The following is a 24,554-nucleotide window of genomic DNA, read 5'->3' as shown; positions in this document are numbered from 1 at the left end:
ACATTAAAAAGCAGCTGGCGCCTAATGGAAAGCCAATAAAAAGTCTGTTTCCAAACAGTCCTGCTTCTATATCATAAATTTCTGTATTTCTCACTCCCCTCGTTCTTTATTACTAAGGACATTTCCATGAAAACTGAAATTTTACTTCTTAAGAGTTCACCTGCTCCTGCTGTTTAGTTCCCATCTGAAATCATAATCCCTTGGGTGTGACATCACTATTGCGTGTTCTGGGAATGATTATGAAGTCACAAAGAGAGGATTAGGACTTCAGATGGGGAATAAACAGCAAAAAGACAGAATCATTCTTAGTGCCAAATCCAAGTCCTTATCCAGTTTTTACAGAGGCAAAACTCTCATTGATTACCTAAGTAAGGATTTCAGGATTTGGGCCTTAGAAAGGTAAGGTCTGTTTTCATGCTGTTGCCTTGGTTTAAAAAAAAAAAAAAAGATTCAGGAAAAAATACATAAAATAGAATACGTTCTAGATTGGGGATGGGATAAATCTTTGATATAAGTCTTATTTGTAACTGGATCATAATTCTGAAGACATTTGGATAAGTCAAATAGTGTTCTCAGAAAAAACACAAACGATTATGAGTTTATAGCATTTAATTAAATCTTTCTTCTGACATAAAAGTGTTTATAGAAGTTCGGTCAAAGCCAAAAGACACCCTCACCCACCACCAAGCATATACAGCAAATAGATAGTTTATGGATCAAATACTGCTCTCATATGCGTAACTCCTCTGACGTGGCAGCCAGTGCAACTCCACTAGCCCATAGACTGTATATTTATTGTAGCTGACCACATAACTTCAATGGAATTGCATCAGTGAACAGAGTATAATCTGGCCCTACATTTCCCCAAGATTCTTCCAACAGTCTGCGGTAAGCATTACTTTACATGCCTGCCCAGCTTCCTCTGGCCGACCCACCGTCTACTCTGGGCAGCTGCTGCTGCATAGTGAGGACACGTATCCAGTTCGTGCCTGCATTCCATGATTTGGAGCCCTATATTCGATCCAATGCTGCCGCTGAAGCCTGCTCTCCTGATATTTCAAGGATAGAAAATATGTAATCGATACCAGTGGCTACTATTTAGTATTACCTTAAATAGCAGGAGTATGGGAGGGGAAAGAGGAGATTCATTTTATGCTTCCTTTGGAAAGCAAAATTCTCCTCTCAGCGTAACTAGTGCAATTTCATGGACTAACTTAGGGCTGGACTGCGTATAGTCTCCTCCTTTCAGAGCCCCAAGAGATATTGTGACTCAGGAGGAGCACTTATCCTGTACCATCCCCGTGGATATTGCAGCACACTTCTCTCTGTACCCAATTAGCTCCTGAGGCACAAACCCTCTCAATCCTCTTCTTGGATTGATGCAGATTATACAATATCCTACTCAGCTCTGCATTTTCCCCATGCACCATGTACCCGTACAGGAGCCAGGGACAATCGGGTCTTTAAATGAGAAGACAATTTGGCCCAGAATATTTTCCCAGGTTTTCTGTAAGGTCTCAGTAACTTTTATAAATTGGGATAATTTACGATGATGGCTAAACATCATCATTTGAAGTTATACGTGTTTGGAAAAGGCAACTTGGCAAAGTTAGTGTTTCTGCCACTCTCAGTTTCCTGAGCTGGGAGAAGCTTTGAAAAGTTGCAACTGAAAGATGAAAAAGGGAATGAAAATGTAGCCATCATTCACTCTACTGCATTCAGTGCCCCCTCTCCCACAAAAAAAGTGGGGAAACAATTTGAAATTGTGAACATTTTTTTTCTTTAAAAAAAATCAAATTAATTAAAAATTTCAATTTTATTTTAAAGATTTTCCGTAAACAATATTTTTAAATGAAAATATTCCTGTCTAAATTTTTTGCAGGGAAAAAAATGTTGTTTTTAACCCATCTCCAAAAATGAGACTGTAGAGTTTCCTGTGATGAGCTCCAAAGACACTGCTGAGTCAGAGGACGAAAGGGACCATGTTACAGATGGCCAATAAGTTTCCTGACGTTACTGTTAATTTTTCCATAAACCATAACTACAGGGAGTGCCACACATAAGTGCTTATGCACTTTCTGGAAGGGGATATCACACTGGTGAAGGGTTAGGGGTTCGATTCGCCAAACGTCTGCTCATCCTGACTGGATATCGGGGGCTGCAGGCAGGTGGCTATTGCTACCTAATCCAAAGCCTCTAAGCTCTGAGGCAAGTTAGGGCTACCTATGAGTAGCTCTAACTTACACCACTGGCATAACATCCCCCATCTTATACCAGTTGAGGATCAGACATAAGTGAGCTCTGCTCCACCACACCATCCCCTCCTCTCACCTACCGGCCCTGCCCCTGGAACACCCCTCCCACCTACTGGGAAGAGTGGGGTAGAAATCAACTAGTCAAGAGACAGAGAATACCCATGAACAGGTGGAATTCTTCACTGGCCATCTCTGATGACATTAAAGCCACTCTCCACACTTGTGTGACCTAAAATGGCCTCAGCAGACCAGAGAATCTGACTATATCTGAAACAATTACTGCTTGACATACACAGCTTGCACTGCATAGTGCTCTCTCCCTCCCCCGCTCCACCACCTTCACAGTGTAATATAGCACAGTGATGACTAATAGCCTGCCTGTACCATTGAAATGTTCTGTTTCTCTCCAGTTTTCTATAGTATAATGTATAAGAAATTTCAGATTCCAATTTCTTTCAGTTTAGTTCCTTGTTATGAGCCAACAATTGTGACTGTTTTAGTTGGAATCTGCATGTAATCTCATCATGCTGTACTTCCTGTGTACGGAATGCATGTTATTTAACAGGGCAGCTTTGATTGTTTTGGAGAGATGCTCATTTTTTTGGAAAGAGGAGAATATATCGAAGTTGACTGGCTGCTTTCGCCTATTTTTTCTGACTGTTCTTTTTCCTCTTTGTATAAAATGTCAGATACTTTGAACTGAGCAATCGTTCAAGAGGGCCACAATGCCAGTGTCACATGCGGCTTGCATAATAGAATTGGGTAACTCAGGTCTATCATGTAAAGCATGCAGTAAAGTGAGATGCACACAATGCACAGAGGTGGCCAAACTCTGCTCTCAGTTACATTAGTGCACACCCAACAAAGTCAACAAGAATTTGGTCCAAAGAAATTAACAGCAGGAAGAGGCTCATAAAGCTCCTTTTACTGCTCCGTTATGTATTCCTATAACATCTTACCCAATAGTAGTGTCACCCAGCGCTATCTGGGAAAGTTTACTCATCCCCTTAATATATTTGAGAGTGAATTTTTTTTCACTTCTCAAACCAGGACAAGTCAAAATTTTGAAAATATTCATGAACAAAAAAAATTAATTTCAGGTCAGTTGAAACATTTCCTTTTGATCATATCCAAGGGGTTTGTTTTGATTTAGACTTTTTTCTTTAAAAACAAAACCAAACCAAACAAAAAAGCCCACCTCTTCTTGGTCTAATTAACTTCAATCCCTAAACAACAAGTCATTTCAACTTGGAAAAATGGATTATTTCATTTTGAAAATGTCAGATGGAACATTTCCACAATTCTGAAACTTTTTTTTTTTTAATATTTTTTTGAGCTGGGAAATTCATCGAATTCAACCCTGTTTTGGGAACAGCTTCAGTTTCAATTAAACAGGGAGTGCCACACATAAGTGCTTATGCACTTTCTGGAAGGGGATATCACACTGGTGAAGGGTTAGGGGTTCGATTCGCCAAACGTCTGCTCATCCTGACTGGATATCGGGGGCTGCAGGCAGGTGGCTATTGCTACCTAATCCAAAGCCTCTAAGCTCTGAGGCAAGTTAGGGCTACCTATGAGTAGCTCTAACTTACACCACTGGCATAACATCCCCCATCTTATACCAGTTCCATTTGGGTTTGTGCCTCAGGAGCTAATTGGGTACAGAGAGAAGTGTGCTGCAATATCCACGGGGATGGTACAGGATAAGTGCTCCTCCTGAGTCACAATATCTCTTGGGGCTCTGAAAGGAGGAGACTATACGCAGTCCAGCCCTAATTGAATTTACAATGAAAAACAATTCAGTGAAAAATTCCTAACCAGCTCTACTATCATAAGAGGCTAAAGCAGATTCCTCCTCCCACATCTCTGAATAGAGTCCTTCAACACACAAGCAAAGAACACACAATAGGGGATAAATATTTTAGTGCAACTAAAAGGCACGACTGCGATTTTTGCTGAGAACCTCTGTGGCTTCCTCCTCCTTCCTCAGTGCTTCCCTTAGGACAATTCACTCCAAAACATTTCCATTTCCTCAGAACAGCGCTAGCATTCCGTGTAAGAATCGCTATTGTTCATTCTAAGGAGGGGGGGAGATGCTCCCTTTCTCTTTCCTTCTAGCCCTTGTTTTTCCATTTCCTTACTTTCAGCTCAAAGTACGGTAATGTTCAAGGTCTTCCTCCCACCTGGCTCCCTAGGCAGTTTTATTTTAGCCATGATTTCCTTCTCCCCTAAACCTCTAATTTTTTCCTGAGTCTGCACTATCAAACTCTTGCATCTTCCTTCTCATCTGTTATTCTAGACCTCCCAGGATCATTCTGTTCGTTCATTAGGACACTCTTCCACCCACTCCACAGATTCAGTATTCTCCACCTCTGCTCTTCATAAATGCTCTTCATCTTAGCATTAGTCTAATTACTATTACTTCCAGAAGCTGCTTTTTATTCTTCATTAGCAGCCCTCGTCACTCCTCTGGGCTTTAAATGCTTTAGAATGTATATTCCTCCATGAGCAGAGGACAGGGTGTTGTAGCAGCAACAATTGCTACTCTGGAACTGTTGTTTATTTCAGTTGATAAAAAATTATCAGACCAATTCAAAAGGAGCCCATCCTTTGTTCTGGGTATCCTTACAGCCGGTATCAACAGCAAGAAATAACACTGGTTCATCCCGCCATCCCTGCCTCACTCCCATAATGCTCCAAATGACAATTAAAGTGTCACATAAAAAATCTGAAAATCCCTTCCCTTCTCAGGGCAACCTTCTCCTGCAAAGTCCTCCTGAGGAATAAAACTGGGCCTTGATTGAAGCATGACCAGAAAGCTAACAAAGCAAGACTATAGCAGACCAAGGGGGATCTGAATTCCTTCCCAGCAGCCCCCTCCCTTTTATTGTGAGAGGACTCCAGCTCAGGCACCTTCCCCAATCTCAGCTGTGCACTGTGGCACAGAGCGAGGCGGTCTCTCTGATAACTGTAACCTAAGTTGTTTGGGACTTGTTAACATTAACAATCAAATCCTCCTTCCAGAAAGCCTTTCTGCTCGACACGTTCATATATAGTACTGTGTGGAAGATGGCTCCTATTTATGTTTTGTCTGGGCTTGCCCAGAAAGAATTTTGCTGTCCACTTCAGAAGCTGAGCATGGACACTAGCTATCAGTGTCATCCACCTAAAGTATTTGAAAGATCAGAGTCTACACCCTAGCACTCACTTCATAGGAAGTCATGTTTTGAAACCCTGTGAAAGATAGGGGATAAACAATCTGTTTTCTCCACTGTCTTGCATGGTATTTCTCATTGGGCCAAACTCCCAAGTGCATGAAGCAAACTGATTTAGGTTATTTAGTATTAGAACCCAGGTTGCACCATCACTATTCCAGTAATCTGCATAGGGTGACTTCAGATTTTGAGAGTCTGCTTGTAAGTGGAATGTAAGAGGGTAGGAGGCTCACTTATACTAAATAGCAACAGGAAATCAGCTCTTTGAGCAAGGACTTAAAAGCTTGATGATTTAACATGGTTTGTTGATGTCTTTGTTCAGTTATGAGGACTGTCACTTGTTTACAGAGCTCTGCCAGATACAATCCTATGTTCCCTGCTGGTACATAAAATAGTCTGTGCTTAGAGAGCACCTGCTGGGCCTGTACTCAGGTTTCAATGGCACCCCACTTAAGAGAAAAGATATTAAGTAGGACAACACTTACCATATCCTATTCAAGCTCCTCAGCCTCACCTAGAAGGTCCTGCTTAATCTTTCCACCAGCTACCTCTGTTATCCTGCTCTATACATCATCTCACTCCCTACTCTCTTCCCAATCCCTGCGTCTCCCTTTCCCTACCACATGTGGTTTCCTTCTGTCCCACTAAACACATTTTGTGTCATCAATGCCAAGCATCCTCTTTCGTCCTTCTAACCCTTCCACTCTTCTAACAAATCCTTATAATTTATGATCCCGACATTCTGCATCCCTTGACCTGCATTCCTATGTCTTATTTAGACTGTAAAGGCGGGAGGCATGGAACTTAACGTACAGAATGTAATGTACAGTACCATACAAAAGTTCCAGCACAACATGAAGTAGTCAGCACACCATATCCTACGTGATTAGCATCTCAGGCTTCAGAACCAGATGAATGTCCTCCCTTCTATGGCCGAATTGTGGAGAGAAGCACCAACACATTTAATTCCTCTCAAATGCTGGGATCTCCCAGAGACAGAGAAAAGAGATCTCTCCATTCAACAAATGTACCATTAAAAGAACCACCAGGGACTTTCTTCTCACATCTGAGAGAGCAATGATGCAGTAGTATCAATTCTCATGATGTTGTCATGAGTCTTGTGATAATTATTGTTTTCATTAAAACCCCAGCTCCTGGAGTCAAATGGATATGTGATTATTTCAGCCTTCATTTTTAAGCAAAAATAATTTCTAGCCCAGGGGTCAGCAACCTTTCAGAAGTGGTGTGCCAAGTCTTCATTTATTCACTCTGATTTAAGGTTTCACGTGCCAGTAATACATTTAAATGTTTTTAGGTCTCTTTCTATAAGTCTATAATATATAACTAAACTACTATTGTATGTAAAGTAAATAAGGTTTTTAAAATGTTTAAGAAGCTTCATTTAAAATTAAATTAAAATGCAGAGCCCCCTGGACTGGTGGCCAGGACCTGGGCAGCGTTGAGTGCCACTGAAAATCAGCTCACATGCCGCCTTCAGCACGTGTGCCATAGGTTGCCTACCCCTGTTCTAGCCCTTGTGGCTGTGCAGAAAACTTCAAAAATGTGGCCCCAGTGCACCCTTAGAATATTAAGGTTGGAAGGGACCTCAGGAGGTCAACTAGTTCAACCTCCTGCTTGAAGCAGGACCAATCCCCAGACAGATTTTTGCCCCAGATAACTATATGGAGATATATCAGCTCATAGAACTGGAAGGGGCCCTGAAAGGTCATTGAGTCCAGCCCCCTGCCTTTGCTAGCTGGACCAACTACTGATTTTGCCCTAGATGGCCCCCTCAAGGATTGAACTCACAAAGTCACAACCCTAGGTTTAGCAGGCCAATGCTCAAACCACTGATCTATTGCCCCTCCTGCTTAAGGCTCAAAAAGCAGAAGGCAAATAAAAAGAATACCAAATTTTTATTTTTACATAATCTCATGATTTTAAAGCCAGCCTCATGATTTTTGAACATGTGGGGCTGGCAATACTGATGACGGCCTCCACTGTAAAAACCAGGTACAAGGGCAACAGTAATGTTCTTCTAATGAATTAAAACGTATTCAGATTTGTTAGTGGAGATCTTCCCCTTAAGCCTACTGAAGTTTCTGCTACACAAATGAAGAGATCAGGAAATTGTGAGGAAGCCCTGGGGAGAGGGAGCTTCTGGAATCTGCATACAGCAACAGGAAAGCAGCACAAATAAAAAACAGTTGCATCACTATAATCCTCTTTCTTCCAGCCAGCCTACTCTATTACTCTGGAAAACCTGTTTTACTATGCAGGACTTTGTCCTCTGTGTTAGGTGAGGAGAGATCTGCAGCTCTGCATGCTAATTCTATTCTATTTAGGTTCTGATATTACTACGACCGCATGTTTCAACTCTACTGCATAAAAGCCAGGAAAAGCACTGAGGCAAACCTTTCTCTGTTATACTCTTGTAACTCCACTGATGTCTGTGGGGGGTACAGATATATATCTGAGCAGAATTTGGCCCATTTTATTTATTTTCCATATACTGTATGTCTGTGTCTTCTGTGGAGGGATCAGAGGGCACATAACCTTCTGATCTCATTTTTCCAATTCCTCTCACAAAAGCCATAGATAAGGGTCTGGATAGCTGACAGGATTTGTACTGGGTTATGAAGCCTCTCTCCTATGTGTCATTGTTTCAAATTACCTCGGATGGATGGTAACTGAAGAGTCATTACTAGCTATTCCTACATGAAATAAGCGTGTTTTTCCAATGCACATCATGCAGAGTGCCATCACCACTGACACACATACTAACAGCCTGAATGCAAAGGCCAAAGGCTGAATAAGCAGTGGAGACTGAACTATCCTCTCATTCCCTCAGATCACTCTGGTGAGATAGTGAAAAGAAGCTTTCACTTCCGCCAATGCTCTTCCTTCTCATTAGAAAAAGAGCATTTCATTCACCTGGGCTGAACACCATAAGCACAAAACTCACTTTGGTGAAAAACAAACTAGGAGCCACCCAATGCCAGTGAATATTAAACACACACATGCCAAGAGGGGAGGAGGATGCAATAGTCTATTATGCAATAATCTATTTAGTCAACCAGTAACACTTAGTGCACCTTCAATGTCAGAATTAAAACCTCTCAAGACCGATCACTCTCTACATGCTTCAAATTTGATGTTAGGATCAGTCAAAGTCCCGTGAATGCTGCTCCTAAGGGACATGGGGACTCTACTGCCATTCTTGGGGGAAGAATGGGTTCCCATGCTGCCGCCTCTGATTCTCTGGGAAACAAAACAGGACCACCTGCCACTATTTACTTCAGCTGGGTGGGCAGAGCCATGGCACAGGTGAGAACCAAGGAGGAGTCCCATGATGTAGTGTGCCTAAGGCCCCAGTTTGCTGAGGACAGGGCAGGCTTAAGGCAGCAAGGGCAGTGACTGCAATAGGAAGAGAGACTGAGCATTAGGAAAGCCTGCAGTGGTGTTGCCTCCTGCCTTAAGATCAGGAGGGCCCTAGCTTGCTGTGCATTGTACACACACACCTTAGAAATGCCAGTTCTCATCCTGAGGAGTTTATTAATTGCAAAGAAACACATCCCATTTTTCCCAACAGGCCGGCCTGCTGAGATTCTGAGTCTGTTTATGGTAGATTTACGACTCTCAGACTGAACTCTAAAGCTAGTTTTGCCACAAAGACCTAAATAAAACAAAGATTCAAATAAGTCTGGATGAAGTTTGGCTAAGGATTAGAACTGAGACACCAGAACCTTTCAAGTCTTCAGAACCTTTGAAGGTACGCCCAACACTAACTGAAGACAGACACGATTTATTTTTTGAGATACATTAGACGTAACCTGCCAAGGGAACATAGAAATGGAAACCACCATAGAAATATGCTCTGAATGTCCCTACTAACCAGGCAGTGAAGGGTGGTTGTTTTTTTTAATTATTTTGTTAAGTCCCAAAAAGTCTACTGGCCTGTTCCCAAGTTTGCTGCTGATGCCCCAAAATGCATCATTCTGGGTTGTTCTGATGTGACAGATATTGGAAAATTCTTTTGTAGTTCCAAATTGATGGTCTGTAGAGCCTCCATATACAAAATGGCTTTCATTTGGTCATTTTTGCATATGGTGTTGTTTTCAGAGCTTCCTAAGCATCCCCAGTCTGCATATATTCCAGTGGTTGTTTCAATATACACATTTTCTTTGCAAGAACCATATTTTCAGGGTCCACATGCATTTTACTGTATTCCAGAGGCAATAGAATGCATTCTTTCCTATCAAATGTATCACAGCTGAATGCCAGCAAATCCATCTAACAGATTTGTTGCAAAGGTAAATCTCGCAAATGTTCAAGAACCAGAGCTTTTCTAGATAGCTAAGCAGAAAGCCCTGCATTTGTTTCTCCCACTTACAGAGCTGTTTTGCTGCTTAGTCAGCTGTTACAACAATATGCAAAACCTTTTCTAAAAGAATTGTGGTAGAAAATAGCTGATCAGTAAGTCAAAATGTCAAAATTGTCTGGGTAGGTGGAGGCACTAACAGGAAAGCAGGAAACCTAGTCTGTAAGCTTAAAGCTTGTGGAAAGGCAACAGTTTCCATTCAACACAGAGATTGCAGAACAACACTCACATGAGGGCTTAGACAAAGCCAAAAGTCATTTTCTCTATCCTAGTTTAATGATTTCTGCTTGCTGCAGCTTAGCACTCAAGGGAGGAAGTGTGAGCTTAGTCTACATTTAATGCTTTTCATTGTTCTTACTATTGGTACTGAAGCTGTGGGGGGAGGGGAGAAGAGTGTGAACACATATTGCACCCACAGTTGTGCTTGTATATAAAATATCCCCAACTGAAATCAAAACCAGAAAAAACTTAACATTTAGCATGTTTGTACTAATTTTAAAGTCAGCACACTAGCTTGTTTAGAAAGGAACTACATGCAGTGTAAACACAGCTCACCCAGACCAACTGTACAGACTTTTACTGGCAACCCTATGTGACAGGGCACACTCACTCAGATTTACCTTTTTTAAAAGATTTTAAGGTTTGCAGCAACATAATCATACAAGGGCTACATTCTCCCTTCAGATCCTCATAGCTGATCTCAGTTCTGGTATTCACCTCTCTACATGCACAAGACAGTCTCACACATGAGAAGAGCATCATGGATTAGATCAGGGGTCAGCAACCTTTCAGAAGTGGTATGCCGAGTCTTCATTTATTCACTCTAATTTAAAGGTTTTGCGAGCCAGTAATACATTTTAACGTTTTTTAGAAGGTCTCTTTCTATAAGTCTATAATTGTATAACTAAACTATTGTTGTATGTAAAGTAAATAAGGGGTTTTAAAAATGTTTAAGAAGCTTCATTTAAAATTAAACTAAAATGCAGAGCCCCCCAGACCGGTGGCCGGGACCCAGGCAGTGTGAGTGCCATTGAAAATCAGCTAGCGTGCCGCCTTCGGCTCACGTGCCATAGGTTGCCTACCCCTGGATTAGATCTTCCATGCAGACCTAAACTCTGCACTAACAATGGGAAGTAAACTGACCCTTCAGGATTCCTCACCCAGACCCCTCATTCAGTGAGGGCAAGAGAGCTTTCCATTTTAATTACAATGATTTTCGTGACACTGTAAAACAAAAAAAAGCATTGCAAATCAATGAGGAGTCACTTTGGTTTACAAGTTTAGAAAGTGTAACATCCTCTTAGTTCAGTTCTAAGAAGAGAAAACAAACAACTCAAATAAAGTGGGCGGGTCTCTGGGCACTCTAAATAATCAGCACGATTTGCTTTTCGCATACTGCAGTATTTGGCAGTGACTGAGTTCACATATCTACGTTGCTGGCTAACAGAATCAGTAGTTTAGGTTTAGCTATGTCCACGCATGGGTCTTCATATGTCATTATGTCTAGTCTGTATCTCATTCTGGTTGACCAATCCAAAATGGGCACTTCACCACCAGGCAATCTATACCAGCACAGGAACTTAGATAAGCATCATATGAGAAATAAACAAACAATCTATGGGTGACTTTGCAGCATCCAAATAGCTGCTTAACCAAGATATGTATGAGCAGGAAATAGAGAGAAGTGTGGTCTGAACATAAACCTGAGAAGCTGAAGTTCCCAAATTCTTATCCCAGAGCTGACACCAACTCCTTCTGTCACCAACGGTAAGACACTACAACTCTTCTCCATCTCCCAATCTGTAAGCTAAGGACAATTTTTTTTTATCTATCCCAAAGAGGTGTTTTGAGGATTACTCAGCTATCGTTTCTAAAGTGCTTTGAAGACTAGAAGTGTTAAAAATTACACTAAGGCATTGGATCTCAAACTTTTGTAGTGGTGACCCCTTTCACACAGCAAGCCTCTGAGTGCGACCCCCCTTATAAATTAAAAACACTTTAAAAATATTTAGCACTGTTATAAATGCTGGAGGTGAAGCACGGTTTGGGGTGGAGGCTGACAGCTTGCGACTCCTTGAGGGGTCCCAACCCCCAGTTTGAGAACCCCTGCACTAAGGGCAGTGTCGAGTGGTTATAAATGTGCCATGCAGCAGGATAGTTTTAAGGAATTTTCTGAAGGACAGTGAGGGAGCTCTGACTATGAAGTTGGGAAATTGTTCCAGCTAAGGTACACACAGCTCCCCCAGTCTCCTCCTGAAAAGTCACATGCAGCCAGAGAACTCCTGACTGAATGCACATTTGATGAGGTTAATGTGTTCTGTTTATTCCAGAAAAGAAACAGAGCAGTTATTCTAGAAGTGGGTGTAATGTATTTTATGTATAATACATGCGGAGAGGGGGGCAGTTGGGTCAGAGAATGGGAATTTCCTATTACCCTCACATTTTGCTGTTCACAGATCAGGAGAGCTTAGGTGCCATTTCATTTCATCCTTTTCCCTCCTTGTTATTTACAGCTGCCAAAAATTAACGTATCCACATACCTCCCCCCAAGAATAAAGAGGGAATACCCCATATACTGCTCTGACTGCCTGAGAGGGTCTCCCCTCTTCACCCCCTCAGTCACAGGTACAAGTGATCCCTAAACATCCAGTCTGAGCAAGAGGACTCTACACACTGCTGGAGGGGATCTGTTTGCACTGCCGGAGCCTGTAGAAAATAATCCAAGCACCAATCATGCTAGCTTTTAGCCAGGCAGGAAACTAGTTGTGAGTGGGACTGAAAAGGAGAATCGAGGGGCCTCTTCTGGACTCTTCAGGTTAGCTTTCAATCTTCTTCAACTAGTAACTCCAGGGTTTGGGAATGGACAACAGGTACCTTTACACTAGGCAACAAGTGCCAGCCCTGAGCATGCTGTGATCCCAAAACAGGGGGATTCCCCCATAACTACGAGGGCCACACATGCCTTCAAGAAGGAGAATGCTTGTAGCATTGGTCTGGCACTCAGGAGATTTGCGCTCAATCCCTAGCCTTGCGAGAGATTTCTTGGGAATGTCACAATCCCTTTTTACCTCAGATCCCCATTTTACCAATGAAGAACATAATACTCCTCCTCAACCTTTGTCTGTCGCTCCTGTAAGGTTGGTTTTATCCCCATTTCATGGTTGGGGAAAACCAAGGGACAGAAGATGGAGACTCTCACAAAAGATTTGACTCTAGTAGTCTTAGGTGGTTCTATATTTGGGTTCTCAATCTGAATTGCCTATGGCCTGATTTACCATAATTCTTCGTGTTTGAAATGTAGGGACATGATCAGTGCTCCATACCTTAGACAAGTCAGGCCCTAGGCACCTCAGGCTATTGGTGGAAACTTTTGAAGATGCTACCATTAGTTACTTGCCCAAAGTCACACAATGAATTTAAGAGAACTGCCTGGTTTCCTGATTCCCAGTCTTGTGCCCATCCTTAAGGAGGCAATGCCTTTTACATTGTCCTCTGTATTTTACAAGAGCACATTCAGTATTCTGTGTTTTCCTGGGGTAATAAACGTTCAGTCCTGCTATGAGCAGGAATGAGTGCAGTGCTCTATATAGAACAAAATTAACTGATTGAGAAGTTGAACTCCATTTTCTTTGTCCATTTTATAGTCTAGACATTCCTGCACGTCTATATTTAAAAGGACAGAAGAATCCCTGGTGTTTGAAAACTTAAAAAAAAAAAGTTTTCTGATGCCAAAGCTGACAAATGCCTGTGCTCTGATGGAAAAGGCAGGAAAACGGGGCTGTTTCTGGGGGGAAATAAAAGTTTCTTTCATTTCCTCTCATCTTCTCTTTTACATGGGTTACTATTAATTTTAAACAGCCCTGGCATTTCACAATAAATGGGGGGGAAGCTTCTTCTTGCCTCTGAATGTATCAAATGGGTCTAGTTCTGATTTAAAACCAAACCTCCCCGAAGAAGGTGCAGCCTCTTAGTCCAAATAAGGTCCACAGCTATTTCATAGGAACACAAGATTTGCTCTCTCATTTCAGACAGCTTACTTATCCATCAAATCTAAGATTTATCCTACGAATGGCCCATATCATACCTACTGCTTCTGAGGAAGGCGAAAAGCCTCCATAATGCACCCAACCATAAATATATGGAAAAGTCCTGTATAATTTAATAAGAATAAACAAATAGCATTGTATAGAAATTATTTCTAAACTCCTAGAAAGATGAATAGAGAATGATACCCTCCTGTAGAGTCTTGTGTTGGGTAGTATAAACACTTCTGTTATAGTCTATAGGCAGTAGTGAAAATCAAAATAGAACATAAAATGCAAAGGAACCAGAACTCTTGGTGCCTCATCCTGAGAGGTACTGAGCACCCATCACTCCCACTGCATTTCATCTGAGTTGTGGGCGCTCAGCATTTTTGAGGACCAGGCCTGTAGTGTGTAAAGTTAACCTTTTAAAAAATATGTAATGATACGAAAATAGAGAGATACCTGGCAGTAGCATGAGGAGAGATTTAATGGCGCAATTAAGGGTCAGATTCTTATCTCTGATACATAATGTATGAGGCTACACAATTTAGAAACCTGCCATGGCCTTGTAATGATGCCCACTATAGCTGAACAACTGAGGAAAATATAAAGCCAGCAGAAAAACTACAAAGCTAGAAGAGGGAAGAATAAAATAAAGAAGAAGCATGGTTTTTAATGGCGCCCCTGAATTTCTAATCTAGATAATGCTCCCTCCAGCCCACTCTGAGTAAAGAAATCATCATGTGGTATGTATGCAGATGTGCATACTGAAGAAGAAGGGGCGGGGGCTTGTTGTTTTTTTTTATAATTTGCTAACCAGCCATCCTGATTTTTGCAGGAAAGTGGAAGGATCAAACACTGTAAAGAGAGACAGGGCCGGCTCCAGGCACCAGCAAAGGAAGCAGGTGCTTGGGGCGGCCAATGGAAAGGGGCGGCACATCCAGGTCTTCGGCTGCAATTTGGCAGCAGGTCCCTCAGCCCCTCTCGGAGCAAAGGACCCGCTGCTGAATAGTCGACAAAGAATGAAGTTGTACAGTAGAGCTGCCACCAAAGTGCCGCCGACCATGGCTTTCCCCCGCATCCCCCGCTTTGCCACTTGGGTTGGCAAAAAATCTGGAGCCTGCCCTGAAGAGAGTTTATTCCCCTGGCACCCAATCCTCTCCATCACAGCCTCCTTTCTTCAACAGGAGACAATACTTCTACTCCTAACTCACTCTCAGATTCTTCATCATAGAATCATAGAACTGGAAGGGACCTCGAGAGGTCATCTAGTCCAGTCCCCTGCACTCGTGGAAGGACTAATTATCTAGATCATTCTTGACCGATGTTTGTCCAACCTGCTCTTAAAAATCTCCAATGATGGAAATTCCACAGCCTCCCTAGGCAATTTATTCCAGTGCTTAACCACCCTGATAGTTAGGAAGTTTTTCCTAATGTCCAACCTAAACCTCCCTTGCTGCAATTTAAGCCCACTGCTTCTTGTCCTATCCTCAAAGGTTAAGAAAAACAATTTTTCTTCCTCCTCCTTGTAACAGCCTTTTACATACTTGAAAACTGTCATGTCCCCTCTCACTCTTCTCTTTTCCAGACTAAACAAACCCTTTTTTTTTTCTCTTCAATCTTCCCTCATAGGTCATGTTTTCTAGACCTTTAATCATTTTTGTTGCTCTTCTCTGGATTCTCTCCAATTTGTCCACATCTTCCTGACATGTAGCACCTACAACTGGACACAAAACTCCAGTTGAGGCCTAATCAGACCGGAGTAGAGTGGAAGAATTACTTCTTGTGCCTTGCTTACAACACTCGTGCTAATACATCCCAGAATGATGTTCGCTTTTTTTGGAACAGCGTCACAGTGTTGACTCCTATTTAGCTTATGATCCACTATGACCCCCAGATCCCTTTCTGCAGTACTCCTTCCTAGGCAGTCATTTCCCATTTTGTATATGTGCAACTGATTGTTCCTTCTTAAATGGAGTACTTTGCATTTGTCCTTATTGAATTTCATCCTATTTACTTCAGACCATTTCTCCCGTTTGTCCCAGATTATTTTGAATTTTAATCCTGTCCTCCAAAGCACTTGCAACCCCTTCCAGCTTCGTATCATCTGCAAACTTTATAAGTGTGCTCTGTATGCCATTTTTTAAATCATTGATGAAGATATTGAACAGAACCAGACCCAGAACTGATCCCTGCAGGACCCCACTCATTATGGCCTTCCAGCTTGACTGTGAACCACTGATAACTACTCTCTGGGAATGGTTTTCCAATCAGTTTTGCACTCACCTTATAGTAGCTTCATCTGGGCTGCATTTCCCTAGTTTGTTTATGAGAAGGTCATATGAGACAGTATCAAAACCCTAAAGTCAAGATATACCACATCTACCGCTTCCCCCCATCCAATGCTGCCTAACTGCTTTGGAGATTGTTTTGGCTAGAATTAGATGGATCCAGCTTGTCCTTTTATTTTCTGTCCCCAAACATTTTCCAACACTTAGTTCTATTTCATCACTTCCCAAAACCTCTGCATTTAATGTAAAACTTTAAATCACCAAACCACCAAAGAAGCAAAAAGTTATATACATTCAGTCTGATTCCCTGCAATGTTGTGTGTCTACTAGGGAATATACTACATTTATTCAACACCTTTCATCTCAAAGAACACCAGAGCACTTTACAAACTGCACAGTGATGACTCATCTGCTGAAGAATGCAGCTACCCGTAGGGTGAAATGCAACTAATATTTAACAGCACACACACAATACCATAAGAACCAAATCCTGCTCATTTTACTCATGCAAGTAGCCACACTGACTGTAGTGAGCTATTTGGGCAAGTCAGGCAAAAAGAACTTAACCCCAGTTGAGGACATGGGAATCTCTTACTCAAATGAAATTCTAGATGGTTTCAGGTGGCAGAATGTAATTGCCCAAGCTGTTATGTAGCCAGGACATGGGATAATACCCCTGCAAGTCTGTGAAAAGTGCTGCAGGAACTTTAATCAGGACTTCAGTATGTTGTTGGAGTCCTCATACTTTTCCCGTAATATAGACCACATCTTAATAGAAAGCGAAAAGATGGTCCCCCGAACCGTTTCCCTTCCTAGTCATGAGTGCACAGACCCAGTCCTACAGCAACTACTTTACCTGGAAAAGTGAAACTAGGAAAGGTTTCATGTAGATTTAGCTGTGAACATAACGGCCATACTGGGTCAGACCAATGGTCCATCTAGACGATTATCCTGTCTTCTGACAGCGGCCAATGCCAGATGCTTCAGAGGGAATGAACAGAACAGGACAATTATTGAGTGATCCATCATCCCCCGCCATCAGTCCCAGCATCTGGCAGCCAGAGGTTCAGGGACACCCAGAGCATGGGGTTGCATCCCTGGCCATTTTGGCTAATGGCCATTGATGTACCTTTCTTCCATGAACTTATCTAATTCTTTATTGAACCCAGTTATGCATTTTGCCTTCACAACATCCTCTGGCAACAAGTTCCATGGGTTGATTGTGTGAAGCACCACCTCCTTTTCTTTGTTTTAAACTTATCATGTGTAATGCAGTAAGTGGATCATGCTTTTTGCAAAATATTAAATCTGTTGTCTCCCTTGGCTCTTCATCTCCCCTCCCCTGCACGTGTTCAGTTCCTCCTCCCCATTTCTCTGCACATGCTTCCCTGCTGCTTGGTCTCTTTCTCTCTCCCAGCATGTACCTCCCTACCACTTAGTTCCCTCCTCACTGGCACAAGTCGCTCAGCCACCTGGCCCTCTTCCCTCCTCCAGGCTTTCTTGGATGTTCCTCTTCCAGTGGCACCTCTGGTTGCTCAAAGTGGCTCCTGAGTCCTCTCTCTCTCCATACAGCAACAGCCATTAGTAGAGCTAGTCAGTGCTGAGCCCTCCTCTCAGTTTCCAGATGCTTTTGCAGGCCTTCAAGTTCTTCACTGCAATGGAGAGCCTGGAGCCCTGCAGAAGCTGCTGGAAAAAAGAGTAGCCAGCTAACAAGCACTTTGTGAGCCAACAGTGGTTCGTGGACCAGAGTCTGGGAGACACTGATACATTGACATAAAGTGGGCAAAACATTTGAACTTCACAACCCTGTTTTATTTTTTAAAGTGTTGTTCTCAATGTCTTTATCTTGTATAAATGGCGGGTGGGGGGGAGAGAGAGAGAAGGAGTTTGGTGGTGTGCCTTGAATTCCCTCATATTTGAGGTAAAGAATAAGAAGGCTACCAGATGAAGGGCAAAATTTTCAAGAGAGTTCAGGGCCTGATTTTCAAAGCCCGGGCACCCATAGCTAGGGCCAGATATTGGAAGGAGCGCAGATCCTATTTAGGAACCTAGATAAGGTACACATTTTCAGAAATGCTCAGCACCCACTGTGCCACTTATGGCTAGATTTTCCAAAGAGCCTCAGCACGCAATGTGCTGAGTGTTTGAAAATCTGGATGCAGCTTTGGAAATCTGTTCCGAAGTGTCTACCACAGAGGTCAAAGGTGCATCTAGACACTTCAGTTCCATGAATGCAATCACAGGCTAATTCAGTCTCACTAGTTTTCTAAAGCAAACAAACAAATAAAAATGATAATTGCAACCAAAACATTCCAAATGTTTAAAAAAAAAAAGAGAGAAAAGAAAACAAGCAAGCCAAGTTAGGAAAAAAATAGTTCATCCACCTACAAATGGGACAGCTATAAAACAACTACATAGAAAAAGGACTATCCATTTAAATGGGCAAGTTAAACAAGAAATAATGAGGCCTCACTTGGTTTCTCACCCTTTCTTTTCAAGTCAGCGCTTCCATATGCGGGTGTATGAACCCCAGGAGGGGGCCAAGTAAGCCCCTAATTGCCTTATTGTCTAATATGATCATTTTAATGGTCAACTCTCTTCTAATGCGACTTCTTTTATGGGTCTCATTTCTTTATATGGCCAAATTGCTTTTCTAATTATCTCTAAATGTAATTTATTTATTTTTTATTGGATGAAAAGCACAAGTGTTCAATCACTGAGTGTTTCACTGCACTGAAAAGAAAATTCTTACGAGTCTGAATTTCTTCATAAAGCAATGTTTCCATTTCACATTTTCCAACTGCAAGATCGGTCTCTGGGAGGTTGTTTCCCCCCACCCCTTTAGTGAAAAAAGCCAATTTACAATCATTAAAGAAACAACTACATTCTTCAAAAGTCTCTGTTTTGATATATTTTACATATACTAAGAGCAAATGGATAGTTCCATCAGAATGAATTATTTGAGATTAAGACAACAAAATAAGAACAAAAGTAAAGTCCTCACCAGGCAGCAACACAAAGTGTGCCTCTTGTGTCAATCTGTACTGATCTCTCTGGTATACTGAAAACTCTGTTAAAATTGTAAGTGGTCGCTTTAAATTTAAGGGGTTTTCCTGATCCTACTGGTAGGCTAGGGTGCTCTGTAGGGAAGCATGCAACCTGGGCCTAACTTCAGTCAGTATGCAAACAGACAGCCACCTAAAATAAGGTTGCGTGAGATGTGCCTCTCTGTTTCAGAAAGCAGCCAGCTTTGTCTCTCTGTTTTGGGGTTCTTGTGTATTATGGTTTTGAATTCTAGGAAATAAAGTAGCATTGCATTGCAACTTTCCAGAAAGAGTATTTATGTTTTTTAATCTAACTTCTCTGTTTGCATGCCATGAACAAACTCTACCTCTCAAAATGCTTGCCTGGAGCTGCACACTCCTAGAAATGTAAAAGGGGCATTACACAGAAAACAAGTAACTATTATATTGATACTGCAGCAGCGCCTAGAGACCTTAATCCATGATCAGAATCCCAGTGTACAGACACACAATGAAAAGACAGTCTCTGTCCCAAAGACCTTACAATCTAAGTATTACACTCTAAAGCCCTGATCCTGCAAAGTCTAATGCATGCATTCAAATTACACACATAAAGCTCCACTAATGTCAAGAGACTACTCTCTCCCCTAAAGATTACTGTGTGCGTATGTCTGTGCAGGATTGGCACCTATGTTTAGGGTGACCAGATAGCAAGTGTGAAAAGCTGGGATGGGGTAGAGTGGTAATAGGTTGCCTATATAAGATAAAGCTCCTAATATCAGGACATCTGGTCACACTACCTACATCATAGCAGCTATAAACTACATACACCACAGTCAGGTTGGTCTGGTGGTGGCTTACAAAGCTGCACTGTCACAAGAATGACTCAAAGTTCAGCTTTTCTCCTCAGTGTCCAACTCCCCAGACTGGCTAGCAGGGCACTGCTGTGGCTTCATTACTCTCTATCTGCACTGAGAAGAGAATTCTAGCCTATCTACCTCGCCCACGATTGCCAGAGATGCAGTGTTGTATCCAGCAGATAACAACATGGACTTAACTAGAGGTGGATCTGAACTGAACTCCGAATCCAAACACCCCCAGACTTTGCGAAAGTTAGGATCCAGACTTGTGGCTTAGTGCCATCTCTAGTTAATCAATGGAATTCCCTTCGCCACCAGATTTTCAGCTGGTGTATGTTGGTGCTGCTCTACTGCTTATCAATGAAGCCGTGCTAACTTACACCAACCAAAAATCTGGCCCAGTTGCTGCATATTCTCCATACAATCACAGCTGGCATTCACTCTTATTTGGTTGTCTGTCTTTTCCCGGCAGAACCAGTAGGAACTCTGCTAAGCTTGTGGCAGATGGAAGTCACTCCTTACATAGGTAATGCTCAGAATGGCAAGGAGAAAAGGAGAATGAGAATAAAAGGAAGAGGTAAAACATCAAGGATTCTCAGGGCACTAGTTGTTTTGGTCTTGGTTGGACTGGGTAAGCCGAGAGAGATCCTGCTATTGAAACCAAAGACTAAGTTACTACAGTAACTTTCAGAGCTCATTTTCAGAGCTCTATTCATTTATTCCCTTACAGTGGTCAGAGGTAGCAGATCCCCAGCTTCAGCCAGGGGAGTCACAAGTTTAGTTAAGGAGCCAGAATAATTTAACTCTCACCAAAATACATCCACTCCATGTCTGTAGGGGAGGATCAGTGAGGCATGGAGGCTTTCATCTTTGTACCATCAATTCAGGGTCAGCCCAGATCAATAGTTACTGAAGTTTGGTGCCATCTGATGGCTACTCTGCAGGCTTTTTGAAGTGGGCTTGATGGTCTCAGTCCAATCACCCCCATTTCTTGGCACGTCCTAGTAAATGGCCAACCATTGAGCTACCGTCTCACCACTACAGATGATTCCTCCAGGTCAGAAGCGTATTAATTTTGAGAGACATTATGGGCCCAAAGAGTCAACATGTTAACATGACTCTGTCACGGACCTACATTAAACAGCATTAAACAAGGTTTGGTATATTGAGACCTCAGCCTCCTTACTGCCACGGCAAATACATAATTAAAAATCCTTTTAAACTATTATGAAAGATACAGAAAAGAAGGGAAAACAGGTAAAGCATTTGAAATGTAAAATATTAAGCAAGGCTTTCATTTCAACAAGATCTCTAGGTCCCTTTCCCTTTAACTTGGAAGAGTTTTATAAGTTTCTTTAGACAGTTGTTTAGATGGTAATAACTGTCCTTTCTGGGGGGAAAAGAAGTTAGTTCAGATGGGTGGGAACTGTTGTCATTGCTGTTGTTAAAGTCTTATCCCGTTTCCTAAAACAACTAAACAAGCCCCCTCCATGGCCACATCCTTCCTCTCCTCTTCCCCGAGGTCTAGCCCCCAGCCCAGCCAGAACTAGCCGCCAGCCCATGTCCCCCCTCCCCCAAGCCCCCCACCCAGGGCAGGTGGAGGGACCCAGGCTCTCCACAGCAGCCCAGCCATGGTAAGAGCCACACAGGCAGCTCTGGGGAGTCGCAGATCCTCCACCTGCCCTTGGCAGGGGCCCCTGGGGGGGACATGGGCTGAGGGCTTCTCTCAGGGCCCCCACCCTGGGCAAGTGGAGGGTCCACTGCAGCTCCCTACAGCTGCCCGGGGTCCCTCCAGCCAGGCTCCAGCTGCTTGTCTGGCTGGGGGCATGGCCTCAGGGGAAAGAGGAAGGGCAGGACCTATGGTGAAAAGTGGGAGGGCCATGGTCCCTTGCCCCCCACTCCCTTTTCTGGCATCCCTGAGACACACAAGGGGAGAGGAAAGAACAGCAAAGAGAGAAAACAGCTTCTGTCTCTGGTGGTGACTTTCACTTGCAACCTCACTGCTGGAGAAACACAGGCCCTGCATATGGGCTGATCAGCCACTCATTCCAAGAACTGGCAAATTTGTACCAGCACCAGGCTGTTTAGGGCACTGCTTTTAGCTGCCTCTTTCTGGTCACACACTCACAGCAGTGTTACAGAATATACAGCCTTGGCCAGCTAAGCTGAACTCTTGCTGAAGAGAAGGCAAAAGGAAGGGGACAGGAAAGAGAAGAAATAAGGTGGGGAAGGAAAAAGGAGACAGTGGGGGAGGGGTGGGTATATGATAAAGTCTCATGTCACCAGTGGTGGTGAGGATTTAATCGGAGCTGGTGATGTCATCTGGTCTGGTCTGGTCAGGACATCTCTCAGGATTAGGATGAAGAAGGTCCAGTATCCCAGGAGATGGTTGGGGTGACAGCCAGGGTGGTGGTGCTCTTTCCTTTTCCTTCTCTCGTCTTTCAGCCAGTCTCATCCCAGACATGACCTGTGCCTGCTGATAGTGGGAGGGCACAACCCCAGAGCTGTTTGAGTCATGCCCCACCACCAACAACCATAGTCCCCTTCTCCCAGTAAGCAGCGCCTCTCCCTACAGCTTCCAGCTATTCCTCCTGCCTCTGACTATCCCTGCCCTGCACAGCTCGCAGGCTCAGCTTCTCCACAGGGTGCCCCCGCATGCCCCGCATCCTCTGTCATGGTCTGTTGGCTTCCCCTCAAATTCTCTTTTTGAGGACCCCAGAAAAGGAGTGATGGGTGGAATAGCGAATCCTCATTATTTCATCCACCAGTTAGGCCTAGTTTCCAACACCCATTTTCAGTTCCACTCTCTTCCCCATCCCCCATTCTTTTTTTTTTTAAATTTACCAGGCATGATCTTAACACAGTCCTTGAATTTTTCATCAGGCCTCTTTGTTTGCACTAATTCAGTCTGTCTCCCTTCCCCCCCCTTTCCCATTAACGTTTGCTGTTATAGGTTATTGTGACCTCTTATGAACTTACACTCAGTTTTTATAGTTGAGCTCACAATTAGGGTAAATTTGTAAGCCCAGTCATCATAAAAGGCAAGTTGATAGGTAGCATAGAGGACTCATAGGCTTAATATGCAGATAGGGGGACATATTTTCCAGCGCTGTCAACTCAGTACTTCATCGGCATTAAATTTACTTCCCCTCCATTTGTTGCCCACCAAATCGCTCGCCCTCCAGTAATGCAATTATAACTTTTCACCTGTAAATAGCTCTCCATTTCCCCTGTGCTCCATAGATGCCAGTGCCTCTGTGACTGCAGACTTGCACACAAGCGGCTCAGGGCATAGAGTCGCTTTTCACCGGACTGAAGCAGCCGTGGAATTCAGCAGCCCCCTTGGTGACTGAGCAGTCCTAGTTAGGATCACACTGTTCACCTTGGTAGTATGAGAAAGGGGCTAGAAAAGATGCCCTAAACATTATCTGCTTCACCTTAACCTTGGTCACCATACTGTGGCTGATGGGGGATCCCGCTATAAGCGGTCAAAAAACTCACATGAAAAATAAAGTTCAAACTGGTCTGATCAGCCACTCACATGTTCATAGAAACCAACCCAAACAGTGATGTCATGGTCATCTTCAAACCTGAAGGATGTACAACGACGACTATCCCAGAGACCCTGCCACTAAAAGGCTTTGGGGCCAGTAAAACCCAAATTCCCAGGAAGTTGAACTACATTACATGCTATACTACACTTCTGCTAGTCTTTCCCTGATGCGTGCATCTAGAATAAACGACTGGATTGTAGCTGGAAGAGAGCTCAGATCCTTGATTCGACATGTTGGAAGAGGCAATTGCTTTGAAACTGATCTGAGCTCCCTGGCGAGGAGTAATGGCAATACCATTAAACACAGTGCTAGGATGAAGAGAGCAGGGCTGCTGCAAGCACCTCCAAGGCACCCTGCAAAAATCATTTCGACATGTCTTTTCCATATGGCCCACCCTGAGCAGCTGTTCTCGGATTCACTATCTCGGGGTCTCCAAAATGACAGGTTTGGCAGCCTCTCGTAGGCAGTCCCGAAAGAGGACTGCAGTTTTGACGCTATATCGCCTATGGAAATTGATACTAGTTTTTCCAGCACAATATCTCAACTGCTGTGAAATTAGTTGGCACCCAGTATAATCTGAGCATTTAGATCGCTGTTAAGACACCGCTCTTACTTTTATTTTTAAATGAAAGGCTGCTGACTCTTAGCTTGTATGATGCACTAAAATGAAAATTTTGCTCCGCATACGCAGAGAATAGATGGGCATGAGTCATCAGTTTGGGGTCTGAACTTCTCCATGATTTGGGGGTTGGTTTGGACTCATTGTTAATTGCAGCAGAACAGCCTCCCTCTTGGGCCATCAGCAGGGTTTGAAACTGGGACCTTCAGATGCAAAAAGCACAGGTTGCTACCATGTGAGCTAGTAGCAGTAGTAGTTGCTAGTCCTATTATGTGGACAAGACAGACAGACAATGAGCTAGTGGCTACAGCAGCATAATAGGGCAACCTGA

At 43.0% G+C, this 24,554-nt stretch overlaps 1 long non-coding RNA gene across 1 annotated transcript in view; it reads right to left on the bottom strand.

Annotated features, from left to right (window-relative positions):
- The window catches only part of LOC127050031 (uncharacterized), a 109,483-nt gene extending 85,817 nt beyond the window's left edge, over positions 1 to 23,666 (bottom strand). Inside the window, exon 1 of the long non-coding RNA XR_007774137.1 lies at positions 22,334 to 23,666. This is a non-coding gene — a long non-coding RNA (uncharacterized LOC127050031). The remainder of the gene's footprint in view (positions 1 to 22,333) is intronic.
- Between the last annotated feature and the right edge of the window lie 888 nt (positions 23,667 to 24,554).

Source organism: Gopherus flavomarginatus, chromosome 4, assembly GCF_025201925.1.
Source record: "Gopherus flavomarginatus isolate rGopFla2 chromosome 4, rGopFla2.mat.asm, whole genome shotgun sequence".
Classification (NCBI taxonomy): Eukaryota; Metazoa; Chordata; order Testudines; family Testudinidae; genus Gopherus; species Gopherus flavomarginatus.
The sequence above is the reverse complement of the archived record's forward strand: the minus strand, read 5'-3'. Positions and strand labels throughout refer to the sequence as shown.